Raw genomic sequence first — 26,353 nt, 5'->3', positions numbered from 1 at the left:
AGGTAGCTTATAAACAAACTGCCCTAGGTATGGACCCAAAAATGAATAACTGGATTAGAAACTAATTGAACAGAGGCAACAAAGGGTTGTGGTAAACATGGAAAGGGGGGGTTACCAGTGGTGAGCCACAGAGATCAGTTCTCAATCCAGTTCTGTTCAACATTTTCATTAGCAATATTACAGAAGGGCTATCGGGAAAGGTTTGGCTAAATCATCCATCCCACCACCTGAAACTGCATAATGAATATCCGATATTTTGTTACACGGGAAAATGGCAAATCTATCCTAATCTCTGAGGTTGGAGGACAGGTGGACACAAATCTGAGTCTTCACACATATTTTTGATATTCTACAAAGCTCTTTAACAACGTTAGTAGATTTAGAGACTTGCAAAAAATAAAATACCTTTTTTTACACAAATGATTTCCTGTTTCTTGGTTTAGTTCAAGATGTAGACTAGACTATGCAGTGCAACGATGGGAAAACAGAAACACCACCATTCCATCAAATAAAATCAAGAAATATAAAACATCAATAACATTAAAACCTTACTAATAAAAATAAATATTTCAAAAAAGCTGACAAATAGGATAACATCCAGTAATTAAAAACTCATATAAAATGTAAAACTTTTCCATAAACCAAAAAAATATTTTAAAAACAGCAGACACATCAAATAACACCCAATAATTAAAATACGTATATCCCCCTTCTCTATGCCTGGGAACATTTGATTTCCGGTTGCCCTGATGATGTCGTGGATTCGTGGGAGTGGGGGGAGCATGGCAGTGTTGGTTGTTACGTGTACAAACTTTCCCTTCCCACAAACACACATACTCCCCCCCCCCCCAAACACATACACACTCTGTCCCCCCAGCACACACACACACACACACACACACACTGTCTTCCCCCCAACATACACACACATACAAACAGTCGCTCACTATCCGCCCCCAGGTACACATACATACTCAGTCTCACTCTCTGGAAGTGCAAGCAGTAGCAGCCTCATCTCTCAGCCAGCACGGCCCACGGGACTCCTCCTGTTTTTATGGGCAATGCAGGATGAGGCTGCTGCTCCTGCTGCTTTTCTCACCTCAGGCTAAATACTGCTCAGGCTCCTGCTTTGCCTGATTTCTTGGGCCTCACACTCTGAACACTGCTTGATCTTCTGCTTTTTTGCTTTTATTCAGCCACGTAGTAGGCCTGACACCACCTGGCCTCCTGCACCTTCACCATTTTTCAACCCCGACAGTGCAAGGCCTCCTGCGTCTCCACCTTCCTTCAGCCTGACGCTGTTCCATAGCTGCAACAGCCAGCTCCTGCCACTGCAATGGCATTTTCTTCATCCCACTGCCGCGGGTCCACGACCCCACTTCTTTTTCAGGGACCGCACTAGTGGGATGAAGGAAATGCCCTCAGCCTTCATTTGCCAGCACCCAAGCGAAGTGGATGCTCTTCTCTGGGCAGGTGGGGTAGGAGATTTTGGGCAGGGAACCTCTCTTGGTACCTTCTGCTCTGTTTGAAGGGATGGAGGGAGTTTGGGAGGGAGGGGTGGTGGTCCTGCCTGCTCTTCCCAGCATAGCTCTATTTAGCCAAGAGTATGCTGATTATGCAGCCAGCGCCTCTTGTTTCTTCTGCGGCACAAAGATCAAATGTTAGCTAATTCAACCACGGGGGCCTCCATATTTATGGAACACAATGCAATGCAAACAACTCTGCAGGAACGATAGAAGAGGAGCCGACACTGGGCAGGAGGCGGCAGTTTAGCCTGGACGAGAGAGATGCTGGGTAGACCCTCATCCAGTTGCGCTTGGAGGGCTAAAATACAAACAATTTCCAGACATTTCATCCTCCTTCCTGGCGTCCAGACAGTCTTCCTAATTTCTGTACAGTCCAGAGGAAATCCGGACAGTTGGCAACCCTAGTTGTTAGATGTAATTCTCTACAAAGTTCTGACCATCATGCATAAATCCTTATACAACTCAGCCCCAATGGATCTTACATATCAGCTACGCACCAACAAATCCACGAGTCCGATCAGAAAAGCTTACCAAGGCACCCTTTTCGTCCCTCAAACCAAAACCTCGCTAAGTAATAGGGCAATATCCACTGCAGGTCCTACTCATTGGAACACACTCCCATCAGAACTCAGACAAGACCCCTGCCAGATTTCATTCAAGAAAAAACTGAAAACATGGCTTTTCAGCCTAGCATTTCCTTGATGGCCCACAATGTACTTCCCTCGACAACCTTGATTTGTTTTATATTTTATTAATTCACCCTTAAACCCTCCCCCATACTCCAACTTTCTGATCCACTGTTCCCCCCCATCCTCTTTCCACTGTTCCCTTCCCCGCGTCCGCCCTCCGACTCCCCCCCCCCCCCCACCCTGTTCTCCATCTCAATCGAGACTATTATACGCTTGATTTCGTTTTAACGTTGATGGCTTTTTTGCTTACATCTTGTATAAGAAGTTTACTTTTAATACCTTGTTGCCAAAAGTTTTTTAAATATTCTTCGTTCTATGTAATGCTCACAAGCTCAATTATTTGTACTATGTTCTTCGTTCCATGTAATGTTCTTAGGCAAGTTTATTGTTTCACTGTAAACCGGTTTGATTTGCATCCAATGCAAGAAGATCGGTATATAAAAAACCAAAAATAAATAAAATAAATAAAATGTAATACTAGTAAGAAAGTGAGACTGAGTTATTACAGAAATTTCCCAAATAATAAAAGGAATACATATTGGACTAACATACATTTCTGACTAGCTTATGAGTGTCCTGTCTGTACAGGTGTTTTTTTGTTTATTCACTATTGTCCTGCTTTTACAGTGCCCTGCTTCCACAGCAGTCTTTCTGTTTCTAATGCTGTGGTCATGCTTTTATTCTGCATACTGTTTTTCTTTGTTTATTGTTATACTGCAACTGGTGGTCAGCTTGCATGTTTATTGTTTCTGTTATATTCAGTGCAGCTGGCTTTAAAGAGTTAACCTCTGACTTGGAAGCAGAGGATCCTGTGGATCTTGGTGTTTTTCCTCATCTGTGTCCAGTAAGCTCTGGACAGACCTGTATCCTTCAGCAGCTAATCTGGCTAGCCCTGCAGCATCATCCTTATTTTACCTGTCTTTATTTCTGTGGCACAGAGTGTTCTGGTTTCTGTTATCTCCGGTTTATGCCCAATAAGATTTTATTTGTTTTGTCTGTTAATAAAATTTGGAGTTGATGAAGAGGCTTAATCTGTCTAGGAGTAAAGTCCGAGTTAAACATAGGAAATGCGTAGCAGAGACAGAATAATGAGAGCTACATTCCCTTCAACAAATGAAAGCAAAATATGAAGGGTAATGCAAATGATATTGTTCAAATGTACAAGTAAATCTCAGGATACATCTAATTGTGATATAAAGTAAAAGAGTGGTGGAGGGAGGTGGGGGAGTAATTTGTTTAAACAGTGAGAAGATTGATCCAGAGACAGCAGGATTATGTCTGGTAGTAGGTGTGGAAATTTAGGTCCCTATTAAGGCCTTTTGTGTTTGTTTTCAAGTGTCTGATCATTTTATTTTCAAATGTTTTATATTCTTGGATGGATTCTTAAGCTCCCTTTTAATATCTTGATCATTGATTACAGTGGTCTGGTCCAGTAAATAATAATATATAGCAGCGATTTTCAACTGCTGTGATGCGACACACTGGCGTATTTTACCAAGCACTGGCAGCTATGTCGCGGCTTCCAGTGTTCCACTGCTCGGTTGTGTTTCCCTTCTCCCTTCTTCCTGCCCCCACTGGCCAATCAGAAACTTTTTCCCTTCTTCCTGCCAGTGGGAACAATAAGAAGGGAGGAAACCTCCGATTGGCTGGTGGGGCAGGAAGAAGGGGCATCCTATAACGAAGAAGCCCAACTCCGTGAAGCAAGACCACCATGGGATCTCATCCCTGTGGTGGCAAAGAGGAAGCCCAACCCCGCTGAAGCTTTGCTGCCATGGGAACTCATCCCCGTGGCAGTGAAGAGGAAGCCCAACCTCGCAAAGCAAGGCCGCCACAGGAGCCTATCTTTGTGGCAGTGAAAAAAAAGGCCTGCCGGGGTAAACCGTAGCGCAACTGGAGCCCATCCCTGCAGCAAAGGAAGAAGAGGTTTGGCGGTGAGGCCTGGTGCGTGTGTGTGAATGGGAGCCTGGGTGTGGGTGTGTGTGTGAATGGGAGCCTGGGTGTGGGTTTTGTGTGTGTCTGTGTATGTGAGTGACTGTGAGCCTGAGTGTGGGTGTTTGTGTGTGTATGTGAGAATGAGAGCCTGGGTGTGGGTGTGAGGATGTGTGTCTGTATGTGAATGGGAGCCTGGGTGTGGGCATTTGTGTGTGTTTGTGACTGGGAGCTTGGGTGTGGGTGTTTGTGTGTGTGTGAATGGGAGCCTGGGTGCGTGAGTGAGAGCTTGTGTGTGTGCGTGTGTGTGTGTGTGTTAGAATGGGAGAAAAAGCTTTTGTGTGTTATTGAGAGCTTGTATGTAAGTGAGAGAGCATGTGTTTAAGAGACAGAGACTGGTCAGGGAGGTGACTGGTGTATGTGTGAGAGATAGAGACTGGTCAGAGAGTTGACTGATGTGTGTGTGAGAGTCAGAGACTGTTTGTGGGCCATGAGGATCAAGAGGACAGAGCTTCAGCAGCCACTGCTGCTTCTGGTGAGTGCTTTTGGCCTGCAAGGGAAAGGAGTAGGAGAGTTGCTGGAGAGGGTAAGTAAAGGTAGCTTTTACAGTTTATTTTTCTTGATTGACCTCCTTTTTAATGATTGAGTATTATATGATGTCTGCTGTTTTGAAATATTTAATTGAAATTTAGCCATTTTAAAATAATTTTTATGAGTTTTTAATTGTTGGATGTTATTCTGTTCACCGGTTGTTTTGTAACATTTATTAGTCTAGCTTTACAATTATTTTGGTGTGGGGGATCTATAGCATAAGAACATATGAAAATGCCATACTGGGTCAGACAAAGGGTCCATCAAGCCCAGCATCCTGTTTCCAACAGTGGCCAATCCAGGCCATAAGAACCTGGCAAGTACCCAAAAACTAAGTCTATTCCATGTTACCATTGCTAATGGCAGTGGCTATTCTCTAAGTGAACTTAATAGCAGGTAATGGACTTCTCCTCCAAGAACCTATCCAATCCTTTTTTAAACATCACTATACTAACTGCACTAACCACATCCTCTGGCAACAAATTCCAGAGTTTAATTGTGTGTTGATTAAAAAAGAACTTTCTCCAATTAGTTTTAAATGTGCCCCATGCTAACTTCACGGAATGCCCCCTAGTCTTTCAACTATCCGAAAGAGTAAATAACCAATTCTAGACCTCTCATAATTTTAAACATCTCTATCATATCCCCCCTCAGCAGTCTGTTCTCCAAGCTAAAAAGTCCTAACCTCTTTAGTCTTTCCTCATAGGGGAGCTGTTCCATTCCCCTTATCATTTTGGTAGCCCTTCTCTGTACCTTCTCCATCGCAATTATATCTTTTTTGAGATGTGGCGAGCAGAATTGTACACAGTACTCAAGGTGCAGTCTCACCATGGAGCGATACAGAGGCATTATGACATTTTCCGTTTTATTCACCATTCCCTTTCTAATAATTCCCAACATTCTGTTTGCTTTTTTGACTGCCGCAGCACACTGAACCGACGATTTCAATGTGTTATCCACTATGATGCCTAGATCTCTTTCTTGGGTTGTAGCACCTAATATGGAACCCAACATTGTGTAATTATAGCAGGGGTTATTTTTCCCTATATACATCACCTTGCACTTATTAATTTCACCTTGCACACATTAAATTTCATCTGCCATTTTGATGCCCAATTTTCCAGTCTCACAAGGTCTTCCTGCAATTTATCACAATCTGCTTGTGATTTAACTACTCTGAACAATTATGTGTCATCTGCAAATTTAATTACCTCACTCGTCATATTTCTTTCCAGATCATTTATAAATATATTGAAAAGTAAGGGTCCCAATACAGCTTGGCTTTTTCTGGTTTCCTAATAAGAGGTGTATTAGTGTTTAGGGCCTTGTTAAATATTTGTAGTGTTGCCTTTCATAGATAGGGTTGTCATTTGTTCCATAATGCAGGTGTAACTTTATGCGAGTTAGTTTGTGTGCATTATTGCACATCCTGGGACTATGTTAGGTGCTATATTTCTCTTTCCATTTCTCCAGGTTTGCATGCAGAGTGGCTTTTTTGGTTTTCCATTCCAGTTTGTCTCCATATTTATAATTTGTGGTCTTTCTGTACTTGATGAAGGTCAGTTCTGTGTGTGAGATCAAGGTGGGGTATTTTACTAGCATGTAGGCATTTGTATCAATCTTATTTGTTGTGTTTTCTCAATAGGACATGCATTAGTGGCAAATTACTGTCTTTTCACAAGGAGGGCTATTGTGACTGGCAGTAAAGGAAGTTTATTTTGCTTTTACTGAGATGTCATCAGAACCAGAATATCTTTTTTGTATGGTGAGTTGTATGGGTAATGCCCTAGTTCTGCTCTGCATCATTGTTGGGGGTCAAGGGGGTTCCTGTGGCCGTAGAGTGTATGTTTACATTTTGCCCCGTGACGGTCACATGTTCAGTATGTCACACATGTGAGAACCATCTGTCAGGTATGTCCCAGTCAAAAAAAGGTTGAGAACCACTGATATAGAGGTTCATATTCAGCCATGGAACAAGTAGTTAAGTTAGCCAGATATAGCTAACTGGCTAGCTTAATGGCGATATTCCTGGTGATCTTAAAGTTAGCCGGTTATGTTAAACCTTATGTAGCTAACTCTGGCCTGCCCCAAAACACCTCTTTCCCACCCTTGGAACTCCTCTGACTTATGCGTCTTATTTAGCCACAAAAGGCTCTCAATATAGCCAATTAGCCATTTAAACGGATAGCTTTTCAGTTATCCATCTAAATGGTTTCTGAATATCGGCTTCATAATTTTTAACCTGCCTTTCCAAAGGTAGCTTTCAGAATTATTAGAATTCAGGTACAATAATTCCTTGTCCCAAAGAGATTACAGTATAACTGTGTATTTGAGGCAATGGGAGATAAAGTAATTTGACCAAAGTCACAAGGCATATCAGTGGGGAACTGGGATTTGAACCCTGATTTCATCTCAGTCCATGGCTCTAACCACTAGGTCACTCCTTCCATTTGGAAAAAAATATCCCCCCACCAAAATGTTACCTTGCTCTTCTCGTGTCTGTGTAGCTTTATTCTTGTTTTTAACTTCTGACCAATTTCATCAAAGGAGCATCCCTCTTCATATTTATTTATTTATTTCCACGTGATAGTCTGTCTTTTCCTAGGAAAGGCACAAGGTGGATTACAAAGAAGTACATCCTTTTGAGAGGGGGGAAGGGTGACATAAGAAATAAAACTGGGAATTGAACAATTCAAAACCCTATGGGTAGCAATACACAGTGTATACTGATTTCATAGTTTAGGGCAGGCAGATAACTAGCAACAATTTAAGAGTTGGATGCTACATCAAAATACATATTATATAAATATATAGAAATTGGCGGGGAGACATGAATAGGATTCATTTATTATGAATGTCTCTCTCATGTGGGTAACTGGGGGGTTCCGTGATATATATATATACAGAGCTCCTGGAGGACATGCACGGTCATTGAAGAGTGAGGAAACCATAGGGGAGGCAGAGTGATTTTGGAGTAGTCGTTTGAACTAACTTGAGAGGATAAGAAACAAACACCGGAGCGGTTGAACGCAGCACTGGTTGAAAGGTTGTTAAGATCAAGGGAGTGGTGACTCCATTTTTGAAGACAGCGGTTTTACCCTCTAATAAGATGTGGTGATACAAATCTGAAACCGGGGACGGAGCGTTCATGACCAGAAGCATGTGCGGATGGATTGAAGAGGTGGCATAGAGGTTCACATTCACATTCGGGAGAATTTTTACATAAATAATAGGAGCCAGTGAGCCAGAGTGAATGGGATGTGCATTTTCCTGTATCCACTCCGCTTAGAGTGCAGATACATAAATGATGGAAGTCATGTGTTTCCATTGACGTTTGGCCATAATTAAAATATTCCCCTGAAGAAGCCAATTTTGGCGAAACGAGGACCTTGTCGGGATGGGATGTAAAGACATCTAAAGGACATACACCATCAGTAGTTGATTAATATGTGAACTAAGGAATGTGATTGAAGATACAACATTTAAGACGGTTGATGCACTAAGTGGTGTACTTTGTCTATAGATCAGCTACAACGTCAATGAGTGGAGGGAATATTTAATTGATTAGGGTCAGTTTGAGGGTCATATTAGAAGAGGATGGATGGTCAATAAATATTAAGGCGCGTGGTGAGGTTTTAGTAAATCGTATTTCATGGTTTGTAATACATATATATATTTACACATTATTGGTGATTGGTTGAAGTCATTAATAAAAAATTTTTACATTATTAAAAATAACCACATTTTTTGAATTACTTTATTACATGTTATCATAGTGCTTTCAACCCTGACAAGAATTTGTTGGGGAATTTGTTGGTATATATATATATATATATATATAATTTATTAATTCAATTTGATATACCACCTGATATTAAAAATCTCCAAGAAGTTTGCAATAATTAAAGCAATAAACATGTAAATATAATCATAACAATAAAAAAATTACAAATAAAACAAATTAAGAAAATTTAATTTAAAAATAAAAATAATAAATATAAACCCCTATCCCATACTCCACAACCCTAACTCTGAAAAACAATTTCTTAATTCCCAAACCATTTAATCATCCTACTGATCCCACCGTCAGGTCCCGAATACCTCCCATACCATATATTCTCTGCCAAAAGCATTCACAAAGCCTTTCAATAGCTTGCAAAACTTCAAATGAATATTATCTTACTGTATTTCCAAAGGCACCCTATTCCACGAAATAGGCACAGCATGACTAAAAGCTCTGCCGTGTGAGACCACTAATCAGATCTGACACAGAGTCAGTCTTCAACAAATCTTGGCTCCAGATTTCTTGGCCTAAGATTTCTTGCAGGGATATAATTAGCCAACAGTTTCTTCAGATAACACCTATGCATGATAGATAGCACTTTAAAATGAATGCATTGGGAAATTGAATATGTTATGATATGTGCTAGTACAGCTTTTTTTCATCGGAATTTGCAGGATTTGTTTGTTTATTTATTCATTTAATTAATTACAATATTTGTTACCCATCCTTGCATAGTTCAGCATGGAGTACATGCCAACATAGATAAAATGATAGCAATCACATTCGAAAGTAACATTAAAGGTAACATCACATTCGCTGGGTGCTTGTAGACCAAGATGGCGGCGAGAGCGGTCGCTCAGTAAGACGCTCCTGAAAGATTGTTTCCTTAACAAAGATGCCTGCTAAAAGAAAGGGCAAAATGCGGGTTTTCCCCACCGACCCGCCGCTGCCTGAACTTCAGAAACGGATTACAGAGTATACGTCCGCATTGATGGTAAAAACGGGGGATGAAATCCCCGCTGCAGCGATTGAAGAGGGAGCTTCAGCGCTGCCTGGGGAGGTTAGCCTGAGTCCCCCGGATTACCGACCTCCACCGGCGCCTGGAAAACAGGCGGCTCTCCGGCAGCAGACGCTTTCTGATGATATCACCCCCTTGTCGGCGGGGGGACACCGAGAGGGAGCAGAGGCGTCTAGCCCTAGGTTTTCCTCGAGTCTGCTGGAAACGGCAGCTATGTCGGGTCCGGAAAATCGGGAGATATTGGTATCTCCAGTTTACCCGAATGAGGAGACAAAGAGGCTTTCGGAGATTGCTACGGGGAGAGTTCCTATGCTGCCGAGGGAACAGGGAAGGGGTGAGTTCATTATCCCCCCTAAACCAGCCACGGTAACATTGGACTTATTGTGGGAGTTAGTGGCCAGTATTGGACAATTTGTGAAAGAAGCTGATGCTAGATATAACAAAATGGATATCGATATGCAAAACCTGAAACTTAAGACGAAGGATCAAATGAGAGATTTTGGAAGCAGGCTGAAAGAGGTGGAGAAAAAAACTTCACAAGTTCAAATGGTCGATGCAACATTAAGAGAAAGCTTCTTGTGTCGAAGCCAGCTCTGAATTGCTGAAAGGCACAATGAGGCTGATTGCTGAGTAAGCATCCAAGATGATTTGAGCGAGGAAAAAAAATCTGTATATCATCAGCATGTCACTTATAGTATAGCCCAAGGCTGGCAAACAAGCTTCCTTCTGGAGCTCATAGTGTGCATTATACAGGCAACATATCAACATGCATTTGGAAGTTCTTCTTAATCAGGCTGGTGGCTCCCTGGGACTATTTCTATATTTTTTGCCACATTTGTTTGATCTCTGGTTGCATCTCTTGGACTTGATGATTTTCTCTATCTTTATATTTAGCAAAGAATAGTTACTTGGTACTGGAGCTTCTAGTAGAAATTTTGTTCAATTGCTATAGCTGATTTTCTAGTATCAAACTTGTTGTTTAGTTTGGGAATGTCCCATGGGATCACTGCTATTTCATTCTTGCAGTTTTGTCAGGGTCGTGATCCCAGTGTTTGTCTGGGGCTGCAATGTTTGCAGTTTCCAGTGAATGAGTTTCCAGTGGATGCAGTTGTTATAGTGTTTACACAGTTGCAGTGGATGAGCTGTGTAAACATTGAAGTCCCAGAAAAACATAGGGTTCATGATCCTGACAGAAGGTATCTGTATCGTAAGCACAGGAATCAAATAACAGTAAAGTTTAGGAGTTTTGCTTTAAGCCTTAGACAAAATGTACATAATACTGGGAGTTGAAATGTTTTTGGTTTGCACCTCAGAAGACAGTGTCCCAGGCAGCTGGTACATGCAAAAGCGCTGACCATCCCCATCTCTCCTCGTCCTATGTTTTAGGCTCAAGTTTGTAATTAAAGCATGTACATTGGGAGCATTAAGAATGTAGTAGGTGAAATTCCGGTTAGATATCCATTATTCGAATAGAATGGGATTTTCAACAGTATGTCAAATGCAAACATTAACGTAATTTTTATGTACATACACACCACCCCCCCACTCCCCCCCCCCACACACATACATACACGTACACTGCAGAGCATGTACTGCCCTAGACAGAAACAGCTCATTACCTGAAATTATGTGTTGTATTTTTAAAGTTGTCTTACTTTTTGAAGTGCTCTCTCTCTCGCAGGCAGCTTGCTTTGGATAGAAACCTCTGTGGATGCTTCTCTTCTATATCTGCTTCTGTGACTGTGCCTCGGGGAATCCTGGAAACTTCTCCATGACAGCCTGAGCCTTTTCCCTGTTGCTAAGAAACCAGGTTAACTTTCAAATATATAAGAACAAAGCGCTCTCTCTATCAGGTCAAGCTCTGGATTTAAGTTACTTTTTTTTTCTTCGTGCCTAAGCATTGAGTTTCCCAGCTGAATACGCAATATGAAATATTGATGACCAACTGACCAGGTATTATAGGTCTGTCTCCCCCTCTTTTGGTGAATAGAGATAGTCAAAAACACCTGAAGTTATATTTTACAGAGAGCTAAATGACCACTGCTACTTAAAAATAAATTAAAAGAAAAGTTATCACTATGGAGCTCACCACCGAATCCCATAGCTATAAAAGAAAGGACCCCAAGTCTTCCAATAGTAGTTATGTATCTAAAATAACAGCAGGGACATCACAGCATGTTCTTCATAGTAACCAAAATGTATTATTATAATGCCATAATTGCAGCTGACATTTTGGTCAACTCTTGGACTGTCATCAAGGTAAACACATACTACAGTAATATTCAAAACAATAAAGATGTGAGGTCAGTGTCAGTTACCTGGGTGCAAAATCAGTGAGAGAGACTAATAGAAACAGTGTTAACCAGTTTGAGGAGATTTACTATTTACAAATTAGGGGTACCATTATAGGATACAATAAAGTACCTATTCTGTCCTGTGCCTGTCCTTGGATCCAGTCCTGCATTGTAGCTGCACTCTGTTCCAGTTCACGCTCCTGTTCTTGCCTGCACTCTGTTCTAGTTCAAGTTCCAGTCCTTACCTGTACTCACCATGATATACTGCTATCCCAGCCAAGCCCTGCTGGCCCCCAGGTGCCAAGGGCTCAACCTGCGGGAGAGGGGATGACTAGGCAGAAGACCAGCCCATGCCTTGACCTGCCGACCTAAACTACTTCTTGGCTGGTGTATCCTGAGCCCAGTCCAGCCAGTCATGACAATTAGTGCTGTCAATTGCTCTGTATATTTTTGGGGAAATAATTTCTGCGGTTTGAAAATAATATAACTACACTTTTATGTCCTATTCCCCATCCCCGGCTTCTGAATGAGTAGAAATATGAAATAGTTGAGAATAGTTGTTCTATATGCAGATTTCTGTTTGGGCCTTTTTTTTTTGTCTGATTGGTTGCTTTGTAATGAAAATGGCAGCTGGAAGCAACTTTTAGTTTTTCAGCTAGTTATATATCAGGGCAAGTCAATGAATAAGATGAACTGAAGTTGTTTTCAAGCTGTCCTTAAATTTGCCTTATTGACGCCCCTTCATATTATGTTTCATTGCAAATAAAGAACAAACACTTGGTGTACATTTGTTTCTTATATAAACCAAGGGGCGGATTTTAAAAGGCGCGCGAATAGCCTACTTTTGTTTGCGCGCCAGGCGCAAACAAAAGTACGCTGGATTTTAGTAGATACGCGCGGAGTCGCGCGTATCTGCTAAAATCCTGGATCGGCGCGCGCAAGGCTATGGATTTTGTATAGCCGGCGCGCGCCGAGCCGCGCAGCCTACCCCCGTTCCCTCCAAGGCCGCTCCGTTCCTTTGCCCTCCCCTCACCTTCCCCTCCCTTACCCTCCCGCCCGGCCCTGTCTAAACCCCCCCCTTACCTTTGTCGGGAGATTTACGCCTCCCAGAGGGAGGTGTAAATCCCCGCGCGCGAGCGGGCCTCCTGCGCGCCGGGCCGCGACCTGGGGGCGGGTACGGAGGGCGCGGCCACGCCCCCGGACCGCCCCGGGCCGTAGTCACGCCCCCGTACCCGCCCCCAAAACGCTGCCGACACGCCCCCGAAACGCCGCGACGACCGGGCCCGCCCCCGACACGCCCCCGACACGCCCCCCTCGGAGAACCCCGGGACTTACGCGAGTCCCGGGGCTCTGCGCGCGCCGGGAGGCCTATGTAAAATAGGCTTCCCGGGGCTCTGCGCGCGCCGGGAGGCCTATGTAAAATAGGCTTCCCGGCGCGCAGGGCCCTGCTCGCGTAAATCTGCCCGGTTTTGGGCGGATTTACGCGAGCAGGGCTCTGAAAATCCGCCCCCAAGTGTAGAGTACAAAGAATGAAAATTTGCATCAATTTTTTTTTTTTAATTATTTTTATTAAGTTTTTCTTTAACAACATTGAGAGGAACAATAACAAAGGAAAAAAGGAAGAGGCAGCAGGGCCTCCAATATCAAAGTATACATGTGATCAAACAATTATGACATTTGATCAATGAGAACAGAGACTTTGAAAATAAACAGGACAGAACATTGCGAAACAGAGCATTGCAGAGCCTTACAAAGTATTGCATGCATCAATTTTTAAATCCCCTCCCATAATCCGTCAGCCATTCAAACCCCTTCGGTTGCGCGTCCCGTCTGCGTTCGGCCCGCGTCCGGGCCTACTCACCCCACCAAAACTCCCATGTGTCCCAGGTCGTCCTCCCCTGCTTCAGCAGCGAGCTCAGGCAGGCCTCAGTGTCCCGCGGCGGCGGTCGCCGAACCTTCCACCTCCAGCCAGGCCTCACGGCGGGGCTCGGCGTCCTCCATGGCATTGGCCACACCCCTAGGCGCTTGCCTGTTATTCCTCGTTTGTCTTAGTAAGTTCTTCTACATTGTCTCCTTTAGCATAGGTTAACCCAGCAATAAGCCATATCCAAAGAGTCTTAAAAATGGGTATAATCCCACCCCAGAACCACTGGGTAGGGGAGCACAGGATGTACTCCTACTTCTACTCTGGCTTGCCCTGCCATAATCATCAGCACCACCTGGCGGGTGGGATATTGTTGATGATCGTGAAGAACATGCACTTCCTATAATCCTGATGTTGAACTCTTTATTTATTTATTTATTTATCGAGTTTTATATACCGTCATTCGGTTTCACCATCATAACGGTTTACAAAAAATACGATGTTTACAAGGTTAAGGGGGTTAACAAGGTTTTCAAAAAGGTTCAAATGATTGTTAACATAGAGACATCATATACAAGTTATTTGCTGTTCAGTTTTTTTACGTTTCAATTCTTTGTTATAAATGTACAGTAAAAAGCACCTGGTTTAAAGAATATTGATTATATGGTGCTGTCCCTTCTGACGCAACCAGTGGGCGAAACATGGGGTCCGTGTTGGGGGACCCCTACCCGTGATTGGAATAATACAATAATCTTGACAGTGGAGTTGCCGTTGAATTTGTTTATACTTAATAAACATTTGGATCCAAGATTTTGATCTGCACTTGTTGTTCTTCACGATTTCCTGTTCAAAGTGCAGTACCAGCCTGAGTGGTATTTGGATATTGCTGATGATCCCCATGTATACAAGCGAGTGTTGCCTTCTTCTCATAGTTGACATGTAATCCTTGAGCTAACTTCTTCTTAATGAGTGTCTTGCCACTCCCTGAATCTATCATGGCTGGTGGAGGAGAATTGTATAATTCCATGAGGATCACAAAGTTAAACAGTGCCCCACATGGACCTTCTACCATATTACAGCTTTGCATCTTTGCAAAAGACCAGGCACATTCATGCTCCCATCCTTCATTCTTACATTGGGGACAATCCTTGACATGTTCTTCCGCTCCACAATGAAAGCATGCCTGCTGGACTTCCTCTGCTTTGACTTCAACATTTTCTTCAACAGTCACCTCCTTCAATTGATGGTCCGGAACCCCCGCTGAACGACCTCCTGCAGTCGATCTCCTGCCGGCGCCATTTTCCGTACGGAAAACGATTCGCGGCAAGAAATCGCTTCCTGAACCCCGCTGGACTCCCAGAAACTTTTGGCCAGCTTGGGGGGGCCTCCTGACCCCCACAAGACTTGCCAAAAGTCCAGCGGGGGTCCGGAACGACCTCCTGCGTCGAATCGTTTTTGTCTATGGCCGCCGCCATTTTGCGGCGGCCATTTTGCAAAATGGCGCCGGCTGAAGACAAAAGGATTCAATTGAGGGGGCCGTTCCAGACCGCCGCCATTCTGGACCACCGCTGGATCCCCAGGTAATTTAAAGCATTTGGGGGGGGTTCGGGAGGGTGGGGGATTTAATTTAAAGGGTCGGGGGTGGGTTTTAGGGGGTTGGCTCACGATTTTAACGATTTTTCACGATATTTTTAAAACCCAAACGGCAACAATACGATTCCCTCCCCCTCCCAGCCGAAATCGATCGTTAAGACGATCGAGGACACGATTCACATCTCTAATCCTTATCAGCATGGTCTTCTGTTTTACAGTAGAAGCATACCACAGACTCTGTTCTCTTTTTACTTTCATGCTATTACATTTGGCGGCTCATGGGACAACCCCATAAGCCTTCTCACTCAACCTCAACACGTCAAACCCATTGTGTGACGGGTGTGCAGCCTCTCCCTGTGAACACCACTCAGTGCATCATGAGTTGCCATCAGCCTCTGTTCCTCCTGACTCCTCTTAGGTGCGCGCGAGCTGCCTCACTCACCCCAGTGCTGTTAGATCTGTTGCTGAAACAGCACGCAGCCTCCACCGTGAACACAACTCAGCACGGCACAAGACACCACCAGCTGCTATTCCTCCTGACTCCATTGGCTGCTCGTGCATCTGACAGCCTAACTCTTAAAGGGTCAGTAGCGGGAACTGTCTACTCTGTCTTTTTCCTATGTTAGAAGGGGGATGGGGAGAGGTATGTGGTCAGGGTTGGCACCAACTGTGAGCACTGTATAAATGCTTATGTCAGTCACTTGCAAAAAAAAAAAAAAAAGACAAGAGATTGACATGGAGCTGTGATGTGTGATGTGTAATTGCAGGTATTTGTACCCTTTTGGAATGGCTAGATTTGCAGTTAATATATTTGTCTTTGAGGCGATTGTTGTAACTATCACGGTGCATATTCTTGTACAAGATTAAATGGAGTTTTTTATTCTTATTATAATGCACCCTTGACTACTTACCTCATGGGGGTGTTCCTGGGTCTAGGACCAACATGGCGGGAGCCACCCTAGGGCAGAATTTATAGTTCCTCATGTTCTTGGCACCTAGTGTCTCCACCTGAGGAAGAAGGTGTTAGTGGATGGAATTTCCCTCCCTTCACCCCCCTGAAATCAAATGGGACTGTGAATAAGGCTGGTAGTATGTACAAATATTTACAGGTTTATCAGACTATATAAGTATACACATTTCTACTTGACTAGGTACATCATTAATAAGATGTCAAACAGCACACTTATCTACTTGGGGTTAATAGTCTCAGGCCACACAACTATATACATTTTTACAAGGTAGCAAGAACATAAAATATTTGACAATTTGGGGTTGTTGGCCCCCATAATATACTACCATATATAAGGGACCTCTTGCGTTCCCACTTAATCAAGTATTATTATTATCCTCCCCTTTTATTTCCCCAAGTCTCACCCATGTGAAAAGATGCAGCTGGGCTAGTGGGCATTGTTGGCTTGGGGGGTCCATTGTATCTAAACCACTGCCATCTCCTTGGTGATGCTTCTGCTCTACTGAAAGATCCATGCCAATGCTGGGGTCCACACCCTCCTGGGGACCTGACTCCACTTCCTGGTCTGTCGCTGGGGTCCATGCCTTTCTGAGGGACCTGACTCTGCCTCCTAGAATTCAGCTGGAGTCCACACCCTCCTGGGGACCTGCCTCTGCCTCCCGGTCTGTCACTTAGGTCCACGCCCTCCTGGGAAACTGACTCCGCCTCCTGGTAATCTGCTGGGTTCCTTTCCCTCCCGGGGGACTGCTCTTTTTTTTTTTTTTTTTTCTTTACTTTATTTATGATTTTAATTCACAAAATAAAATCAAAATACATTTCAATAATGTTCATACAATGAAAATTATTTTTGAGGAAGAAAGGTTATCATAATTACAACTTAAATATCTAATAATCATACCTTAATCACCTTCTTCCAGTTACCAAACAAATCTGGGGAGCCACTATAAGCAAGAAACTTTTTTAGAAATAATTTTAGAACAAAATTAACAGAAGTAAGTCGACTAAACATTAAAGTCCAACAGTATCCTGACTAGAATTCCCATCTCTTTCTACCTGAGCCCTCTGACCTTCTAAGAACTTTTCTAAATCCTGTGGTTCATAATATATATACTTTTTATCATTCACCCACATTATGCACTTACATGGAAACCTTATGATGGTACGGATCCCAAAAGTTTTAGCAAGATTTGCTAATACAATAAACTTTTTCCTCCTAGTTTGAGTTTCTCTCGCTATGTCTGGATAAATCCATATCTTCTGGCCCAGGTAGAGAGAGGTTCTATTTAACATAAACTGTTTGAGAATTTTATCTCTGTCTTCTGACTGAGAAAATTTTACTAACAAGGTACCCCTACTCTCTACCTGGGCACTGAGAGATGTCTCTAATAGATCGGTGACGTTTAACGTTGTTTCTTGATTTACATTCACATTGCTACTTTGGCTATTCTGTCCTATAAAATACGCATTGGATATTAAAGGTAGGTTTTCAGATGTTATTGAAAGAACATTCATAAAGTAATTTCTCAGTTGTTCTTTAGATGACATTAATCTACACTTAGGAAAGTTGACAATTCTAAGGTTTTGATAACGGACTACATTTTCCAAATTTTCTACTTTCTTAGCCATTACATTCTCTCCTTTAATGATATTAGACTGTACATTCTTAATCGAGTTTAATTCTTCCTCCACCTTTATTAACGTCGCACTGTTATTAGTAACCAAAGGATTAATATAACATTCTGCATCTCTTTTATGTTGATATTCAAATTGGCAATGTTTGCTTGTAAACCAGTTATAGCTTGCCATAGCATTTCTAAGGAAACTTTCTTAGGGTTTACCGGTTTAGCAATTGGGGTTGATGATGACAAAAAGTTCCCTCCAAGTTCTTGTCTGTCAGTGTTCCCTAGGTTTGGAGATGGAGTACTCTCCCCAGGAACGTTTGGACTCCCATCTGTTCCATTTGATTTTCCACCGACTTTAGACTCTCCCAATTTAGATGTATCAGCTGCTTCACCAAGCTCGCTTTCTTGTACTGACATTATCCCTGGAGCCTCCTCATTTGGGCCCCCTACTACCAACGACTTCCGGGGGACTGCTCTATCTGCCTCTGGGGTTCACACCCTCCTGGGGGACCACTCAATCTGCCACTGGGGTCCACACCCTCCTAGAGGACTGCTCCACCTTGAAATCTTCCCCTGGGGTCCCATTCCTCCTGGGAGACCACTCAATCTGCCACTGGGGTCCACACCCTCCTAGGGGACTGCTCCACCTTGAAATCTTCCCCTGGGGTCCCATTCCTCCTGTGAGACCACTCAATCTGTCACTGGGGTCCCCTTGCTCAAGGGGGACCCGTCACTTCCCTTGGTAGGAGATAATGTGTGCCCACCCTTCCATTTGTCTGGCCTCTTTGTTTTCTCTCTTGTCTGACAACTGGGTACCCAAGGTCAGACGCCCCTTGTTAGTCAGAGTGAGAATCTGTTTGCTTCCTAGGACTGTTTTTCAGTACATTGTATCATAAATTCCTCTCTCATTCAGAATTCTTCAATGTAGGAATTTTCCAGTCATAGTTCTGTAATTTAGGATTTGCTATCCTTTGATTTAAAGTGATATTTCACTGCAAGTTACCAACAGTAGTCCAGGAGGCTGTGACATGCAAATCCCCTACCTGAGTCTCTGACTCATCTTTTCAATGGTCATTTAAGCACCTTCACAGTAAGGGGCCTGGCAATCTTTTCAATCTCATTCTAGGTTTTCTGGGTTGGCGGCTCATGGTACATAGCTGCATTGTTCTATTTTTTCTCTGCTGCAGTTCACTTAAATGGTAGCATGCTGTATAACCTCCATGTCTTGGGGGGGGGGGGGGGGGGGGATTTCATTAGAATTGCTGTTTTGTGTATATTGAGAGTGCTGATTTATGTGACTAGCAGAGCATGCTGAGCATGTGTGGGTAAAAACAATGTTTAAAAGGGAAGGTAAGAAAGAAATGGTACAGGGGAATTTGAGAACTCCTAATATTACGATTCAGCTGAAATATGGGGTGCCATTGATACACAGCAAATTGGGGAGTGGATTAATAAACAACTTGGACCCATGGCTTGGCCATCCAGGGTCTTTTTGATGTTGATAAGATTATGAAAGCTATGCAAACTTTATCTCTTTATGATTGAAAAGGAAGATATTTCTGGATGAAAGTATGAAATGTCATTATGAAAACCAACTGAAATCATTACAGCAATAACTATGGAAACAATCTGGGAAGAAGGATCCCATCCCTGTTGAAATCCTACCATACCCTTCTTCTCCTATTCCCACAGCATCACCTGAGCAAAAGCTCTTCCCTGTCCCTCCTCCACTGCCTTCAGAACTATCTACAGAACCTTATTACCCCTTAACAGACTCACTGGTTACTCTATACAAAAGTGATGTTACACTAGCACCTCTGAGGTTAAAAACCCAGCCCTGCCCTCAATGTCCAGGGAAAGCTATTATATATGACATGAGAAAGTCCTTGACAGCTACAGAAATCTGCTCTATTTGTGAGATACTGCTGAAATTGGGAATCCAAGGTGGTAAACAACTTGTGGATGCACTCTGCAAAGATGTGCGGGTGGGAAATCATACATTTGATGTTGTAGTACATATTCTAAAATCACATCTGATGAACAATTTGAGAACTGGGCTATTGTGACCAAACTTGCCGATAAACTGAGGTATGTGCATAATTTACTTACTAGCAGGTCCCTGATAAATCCTAATGATGGCATTAATCTATATGAAGTTGAAATGGCTATCATCCTATAGGCTTTAGGGATTTGGCGACTTGCTACCCCTCCAAACTGAATTTTAATGTGATCTGGGCAACTATTCAAGGGAAAAATGAGTCTGTTAGTGACTTTTGTGCACAATGTCTCAAAATATGGAAGGTTAACAGTGGTACAGGTGTGTTCTCCATTGACCTCTTAGTTACTCAGTGTGTATGTGGGCTTAGCCCATGTTTTAAGGCGAGCTTGAATCAAGCCATACAGGCCAATACAGTAAAGTTCACGGGAGAGCGGGCAAGCGCCCGCTCTCCCAGCGCGCGCACAGGCCAGTGTCCTGTGTGCATGATACAGTAAAACAAAATATTTAAATTAGGGCCCACGGTAAAAAGAGGCGCTAGGGACACTAGCACGTCCCTAGTGCCTCTTTTTGGACAGGAGCAGCGGCTGTCAGCGAGTTTGACAGCCGACGCTCAATTTTGCCGGGGTCGGTTCTCAAAGTCGCTGACAGCCACGGGTTCAGAAACCGGACGCCGGCAAAATTGAACCTCTGGTTTTCAACCCGCGAGCCGTGGGCTGATTTTAATTATTTTTTTTTTTTAATTTTTAACTTTTTTTAATTTTTGGGACCTCCGACTTAATAATGCCATGATATTAAGTTGGAGGGTGCACAGAAAAGCAGTTTTTACTGCTTTTCTGTGCACTTCCCCGGCGCCAACATTTTACTTACTGTATCGTGCAGGAATGACTTTGCATGTTGCAGGCGCTATTAGTCTAGGGGGTTGGACGCGCGTTTTTGATGTACTATTACCCCTTACTGAATAAGGGGTAAAGCTAGTGCGTCGAAAACACGCGTCCAACCCCCCCTAGACTAATAGCGCCCGCAACATGCAAAGTCATTCCTGCGCGATACAGTAAGTAAAATGTGCAGCCAAGCCGCACATTTTACTTTAAGTAGCGCCTACCCAAAGGTAGGCATTAATTTCTGTTGGCGCCAGGGAAGTGCACAGAAAAGCAGTAAAAACTGCTTTTCTGTGCACCCTCCGACTTAATATCATGGCATTATTAAGTCGGAGGTCCCAAAAATTAAAAAAAGTTAAAAATTAAAAAAAAAATAATTAAAATCAGCCCACGGCTCGCGGGTTGAAAACCAGAGGTTCAATTTTGCCGGCGTCCGGTTTCTGAACCCGTGGCTGTCAGCGACTTTGAGAACCGACCCCGGCAAAATTGAGCGTATATTGTATGAATAAAAACCAATATATTTTGCACATAGTGAATTGTGTTTCCTCATGTGATGGTTGTAATAATTGATTAAGGAAACAAAATTTGACCTTCTGTGATATATTACATGTATATATGCCTAGGCTATTTGATATGTGCTCATATGTGCATGTATGTTATAAAATTGCTGTGTCTCTGAGTGCCAACTGTGTCAGTATCGTTGCTAGTTGCTCACCAATGCTAGCTGCTAGGCCACTTGTTCAGTCAGGGTGTGCCCCTAAAGGGAGGCCCAGGGGCCCATTTAAGATCCCATCTGTGAAAGGTATATTTTAGAGTGGTGAAGAGGCAGTAAGAAAACAGGCATGTCATACATAAGTCGTTATTTTTAAGCTTTTGATTACTCATAAATATCATATTGCCTTTCTGCTTAGAATTACATATATTTGTTGTTCTCTCTCCATAAGATATATTTTATTATATTATTTGCTGTTTTGAATAAGAAGGATTTTTCTCCTCAAGCTGCTGGTTCTAAACATATATTTCAGTCCACAATGCACTATTATGTGTGCTGCCCACGGCAGACCCGCAGCACGGCCCTCTCACCTTCTTACACGGACTCTAGCTCCTGGTTCCTCTTCACTGGCGGTGGTGGGCCGCCAGCTCTGATCTCGGGTCGCCTCCAGCTCTGCCATGGTCCCCAGTGTTGCCAGCCAAGATGCCCTTGCTCCTTGGGTCTCTCCGCGTGGCCACGGAGAGACGCCACTATCAGTGCCGCGCCCCTCCCTAGGCACGCGCGCATCGCTAATTCTTTTAAAGGACCCACGGCGGGAACCTGGCTGCAGCCCCGGATGTTGACATCAGACTCCTCTGTGTATATAAGCTCAGGCCTCGCTCCATAGTGTTGCCTTTGCAACAGGTCTCCTCATACTCCGAGTACTCGTTGATGATAGAGAAGCCTCTCTACTTCGTGTTCCTGACTCCCGTGGTTCCCGGTTCCTGTCTACCTCGTTCCTGCCCTGTCTATGTCTGGATTTCGACTCTGCTATGCCTGACTACTCTTCAGCCTATCTCCAGCCCCAGAACTCTGCTACGATTGACTACACCTACCTTCTCCATGCCCTGACCATTGCCTTCATTGACTACGCTACAGACTTCTCTGTGTCCAGAATTCTACATTGCTTGCCACGACCTCTGCTTGCCGCTGGCCCTGATCCAAACCTGTCAGTGATGCCTCCTCTAGCCTATTCCCTGCACTTACAAGGCTCTGGCCTGTCTTTGCTTGAGTGCCTCCAGTTACTCTCTGTTCCATTGGCACCTGAGTTCCTGAACTGAACCCAGTCCAGGGTAGGACTACGCCACCTATCGACTGCTGTCTCTGGGCTGAACTACATTTCTTCTCAGGCCAACCTCGAGGCCCACCTAAATCTTGTCGGCCCCGGCACCCAAAGGCTCAATCCGCGGGGAACGAGGGCTGGTATAGGAGAAGCTCCAGTGGCCTCTACCTTCAGCCCACTCCACCTGCAAATGGTGGGGACCTCTAGGTCCCTACCTATGGGTTGCATCAACCCCACCTTGGCCCATAGGTCTACCTCCGACGCAACACACACCACCCTCCAGGTTTTCTGTTGACCTTCCATGAGGGTCTCTATTGCTCTCTCCATCCTAGCCTACTGGCTCTGGTACCACAAAAGTTTGCTGAAGGGCTCTGTCCTGTTCTGAAACACTCAAACACAACTTACTATCTCCTTCAAGGAAAAAAATTAAATCAAAACCTGCCCGGCACTGTCTCACTGTAGATATAACTTCCTTACTCCAGACGAAGCTATCCTTCTTAGTCTAATCCCTCACCCCTCTGACTCAGGATAGTGACCTTCCAGCTGAGGTGTTAAATGGCTCAAGCAGTTTCAGGTGGAAACCAAGGAGTCACCAATAGATATGCCAAGAGGGGAAAAGAATAGAAAAAAGAATACTCCTTCCTACTGGTTCTCCTGTGAAGGGGAAAAGGGGTCCGGAACCCACCTAGCACGTCTCCCAGGGGAAAAGAGGGAAGGCAGATTCCTGAAAGTAAGAAATCAGATTCAGCACAATTGAACAGAATGTGCCAGAGTTGTGCTTGGAGGGGGTGGGGAAGGGGAATGAGTGTGAGAGGCCAGTGCTTTTTTTACTTTTCACTTTGAAGGAGCTACAGAGTTCAATGGCTGAGACTGGAGTGGTATTTTAGCAACTAACCATACAACTGGAGGGTAGCTAGATAGAAGCCATTACCGAATAATGAATTGTGACTTTGAAAATTTACTTTTAGCGCATACTGTCTGGAACAATCTGTGCAATGTCATATGTAATCCACAAATACCTACTGACATTTTAGGGGGTAGAATTCTATTGCAAGCCACTGTATTTCCTCCATTATACTCACAAAAGTATTTTAAAGTGTTTTTTGTGTATAAATACATTCTAATACAAGTCTTTGGGCTTGTTTTGGGATTTTTTTTGGCAAATAGTGCTTGTTCTTTCACGATTACCTGACTACCCTGTCTCAGTGCCAGGGACTTTCTAATTGCTAGCAGGAGCTTCATAGTTGCTCCCTCTAACAGTGGCAGCTTCCCCAGAGTTGCTGCTGCATCACTCATTTGATTCAAGGCATTTTCACTTAGCCGCGATCATCGCAACTTGATCCCGCCTTTCTCCTGCTACTCACCTGCCTGGGCTCAAGACACTCGCTATTGCGGGGAAAACAAATGCTGCCTGCTCAGCTCCCAATGCAGCCGGGAGTAGGAAACCCTCGCAGCTCTTCCAAAAACAGCTGCTGGCTGCCTCCTTTAGCTATGGGGGGCAGGGGAGACAATCCCTGCTGCAGCTTCTGCCCTGTTACAACACTGCTTTTACAGCAGCTCCCAGCTGTAACCTGTCATTGGCTGCAAACCTGCAGCAGCCCAGCACAACCATCACAAGTACGGGCCATAACAAACCCTTCTTCCTCTTATCAACCCTTCAGGTAATGTTAAAATGTTTTGTAAAAATCTCCCCATATCTTTTATATTTTAAAAAAATGTTACCGCCCCCCCCCCCCTTTCTTTAATTTCTAACCCCTAGGTTACATTAGCTTGTTTGTAAATTAAGCTTTCAGTTGCTGCTCTAGTAAGAGCCAATAAAGGGGAAAGTAAAGAAAGGAAAAACATTTCTTCCCCTTTTTTTCTTCTTTTAGTGCGGTTCCTCTGCATGCAAGGCTTTAGCACAAAATTCCCGAACTGATACCATGTGTGCATTGTAAGTGGTCTTAATGTAGCCAGAGGACAGATTCAGGCTGGACTCTGGCAAAATCTTCCAGAAACTCCTTTATTAGTGAAAGAAACAAAGAAAAACAGCTCTGCTGTGCTTCACAGTTCAACAAAACAAATGTAATGTTACAACTTACAGTTCAGCAGTGTTCTCTTTTCCTAGGCCTCCTGTTCCCTCCTGGGCCTGGCTAGTTGTACCCTTTCCCAGGGACCTACACCCAGACCAAGATTCCCTTCTGTTTTAGGCTTAAGGTGGACTGGGCCAGATCTCTGGATCCAATCCTTTAAAGCGTTTTGGGGTTTTCTTCCGTATACTCCTTCATACCGCTATGCAGGCACTTCAAAGCGGACTACATTAAGGTACTGTAAGTATATCAGGAGAATATTTTTTCTCTAACTTGTAAGTGTGTTTCATATCCTAGGGCTTGATTCACTAAGCTTTTTCCCCCACAGACACAGCAAGGAAGAAAGGTCTTAGTAAATCAAGTCTTTAATTTGCTCGGCTGTGTTTGAGGAATATTTCATCTGCATGTTTTCATTAAACTGCCAACTCCCTTCATAGTCATATGTCCATTAATGGAGCAGTTCTCAATAACTTGCCTAGGTGTAAAGTACCTGTGGGCCTTGTAGGCAATTTTCAAAGAGAAACTGCTTGCATAGTTTTATTTTAAAATTCACTTATGCGGGTACAAGGATATAAAAGTTCCTGTATACTTGACACCTCCTTTTTCTGCAGGTGGAGGGATTAGGGTGGGGAGGGGAGAGAATGGGGGGGAGAGGAAGAATGCACATGGATTTGAAAACTGAATTCCACATGCATTCTTTATTCCTCTGATTTAAACACCTTCCTCCAGGAACATCTCTTTTTAACCTAACTAATATGATCACTGTGGGAAAACCTTCATGTACTTACAGCCAGGGAGGGCAATTGTCTGACAAGCCAGTTGACCTAAGTACCGGTAAATGGCGTTGATAAATTCCCTCCACCTGATCTCTGCAGCCCAATCATCCTTCACTGCTCGTAAAATGAGATGTATTCATTACTGGATATTTTGTGTTCCATTCAAATATCTTAAGCAGAAATGGGGTATTATTGTATTTAGGTAATTCATCATAACAGAGTCCATCAGAGTAGGTCCTACAGTAGTACAATACAGTATAGTATACATTCTCTTATGAGCCAGTGGGAACTGAGCAATATCAGAACTAAGTACAAGCACGGATATTGTACATCTGGTGTTTCAAAGTTTTCTTTTGCAAATAAAACTGGAAATGTGTATGCAGTAAACATTTAACCAGTCATGCATGTGAAAAAGCCAGATAGACAACTAAATCTGGTATTGCACGGCCAAAAGTCCAGCGGGGGTCCGGGAGCGACCTCCTGCACGCGGGCCGTATTGCCAATATTCAAAATGGCGCCGGCGCTACTTTTGCCCTCACTATGTCGACATAGTGAGGGCAAAAGTCCAGGAGCGACCTCCTGCCCGCGTGCAGGAGGTCGCTCCCGGACCCCCGCTGGACTTTTGGCAAGTCTTGTGGGGGTCAGGAGGCCCCCCCAAGCTGGCCAAAAGTCCCCGGGGGTCCAGCGGGGGTCCGAGAGCGATCTCCTGCACTCGTGACGTCGTGACGTTGGGTGACAGGAACCAAAATGGCGCCGGCGCTACCTTTGCCCTGTCATATGGTAAGGGCAAAGGGCCACCGGCGCCATTTCTATTAACGCAGCCGTGGCCTGAGAGCGGGAGATCGCGCCGGGACCCCCCCACTGGACCCCAGGTAATTTAAAACATTTTTGGGGGGGGGTTCGGGAGGGTGGGGATTTGTTTGAAAGGGTCGGGGTG

The 26,353-nt window shown here is 43.9% G+C and overlaps 1 protein-coding gene across 6 annotated transcripts in view; it reads right to left on the bottom strand.

Annotated features, from left to right (window-relative positions):
- The window catches only part of C6H2orf80 (chromosome 6 C2orf80 homolog), a 78,046-nt gene extending 52,186 nt beyond the window's left edge, over positions 1 to 25,860 (bottom strand). Inside the window, exons 1-4 of one of the 6 annotated variants that reach the window (XM_029606375.1) lie at positions 24,653 to 25,859; positions 17,157 to 17,199; positions 11,157 to 11,335; positions 7,219 to 7,336 (exon numbers count right to left, since the gene is read on the bottom strand). The gene's annotated coding sequence lies outside the window, so the exon portion shown is untranslated. Of the gene's footprint in view, positions 1 to 7,218; positions 7,337 to 8,918; positions 8,968 to 11,156; positions 11,336 to 17,156; positions 17,200 to 23,935; positions 24,041 to 24,652 lie in introns of those variants that run through there. The other 5 variants (XM_029606372.1, XM_029606377.1, XM_029606373.1 and 2 more) reach the window with 5 other exon arrangements.
- Positions 25,861 to 26,353: the final 493 nt, after the last annotated feature.

This window comes from Rhinatrema bivittatum, chromosome 6, assembly GCF_901001135.1.
Source record: "Rhinatrema bivittatum chromosome 6, aRhiBiv1.1, whole genome shotgun sequence".
NCBI classification, from domain to species: Eukaryota; Metazoa; Chordata; class Amphibia; order Gymnophiona; family Rhinatrematidae; genus Rhinatrema; species Rhinatrema bivittatum.
The sequence above is the reverse complement of the archived record's forward strand: the minus strand, read 5'-3'. Positions and strand labels throughout refer to the sequence as shown.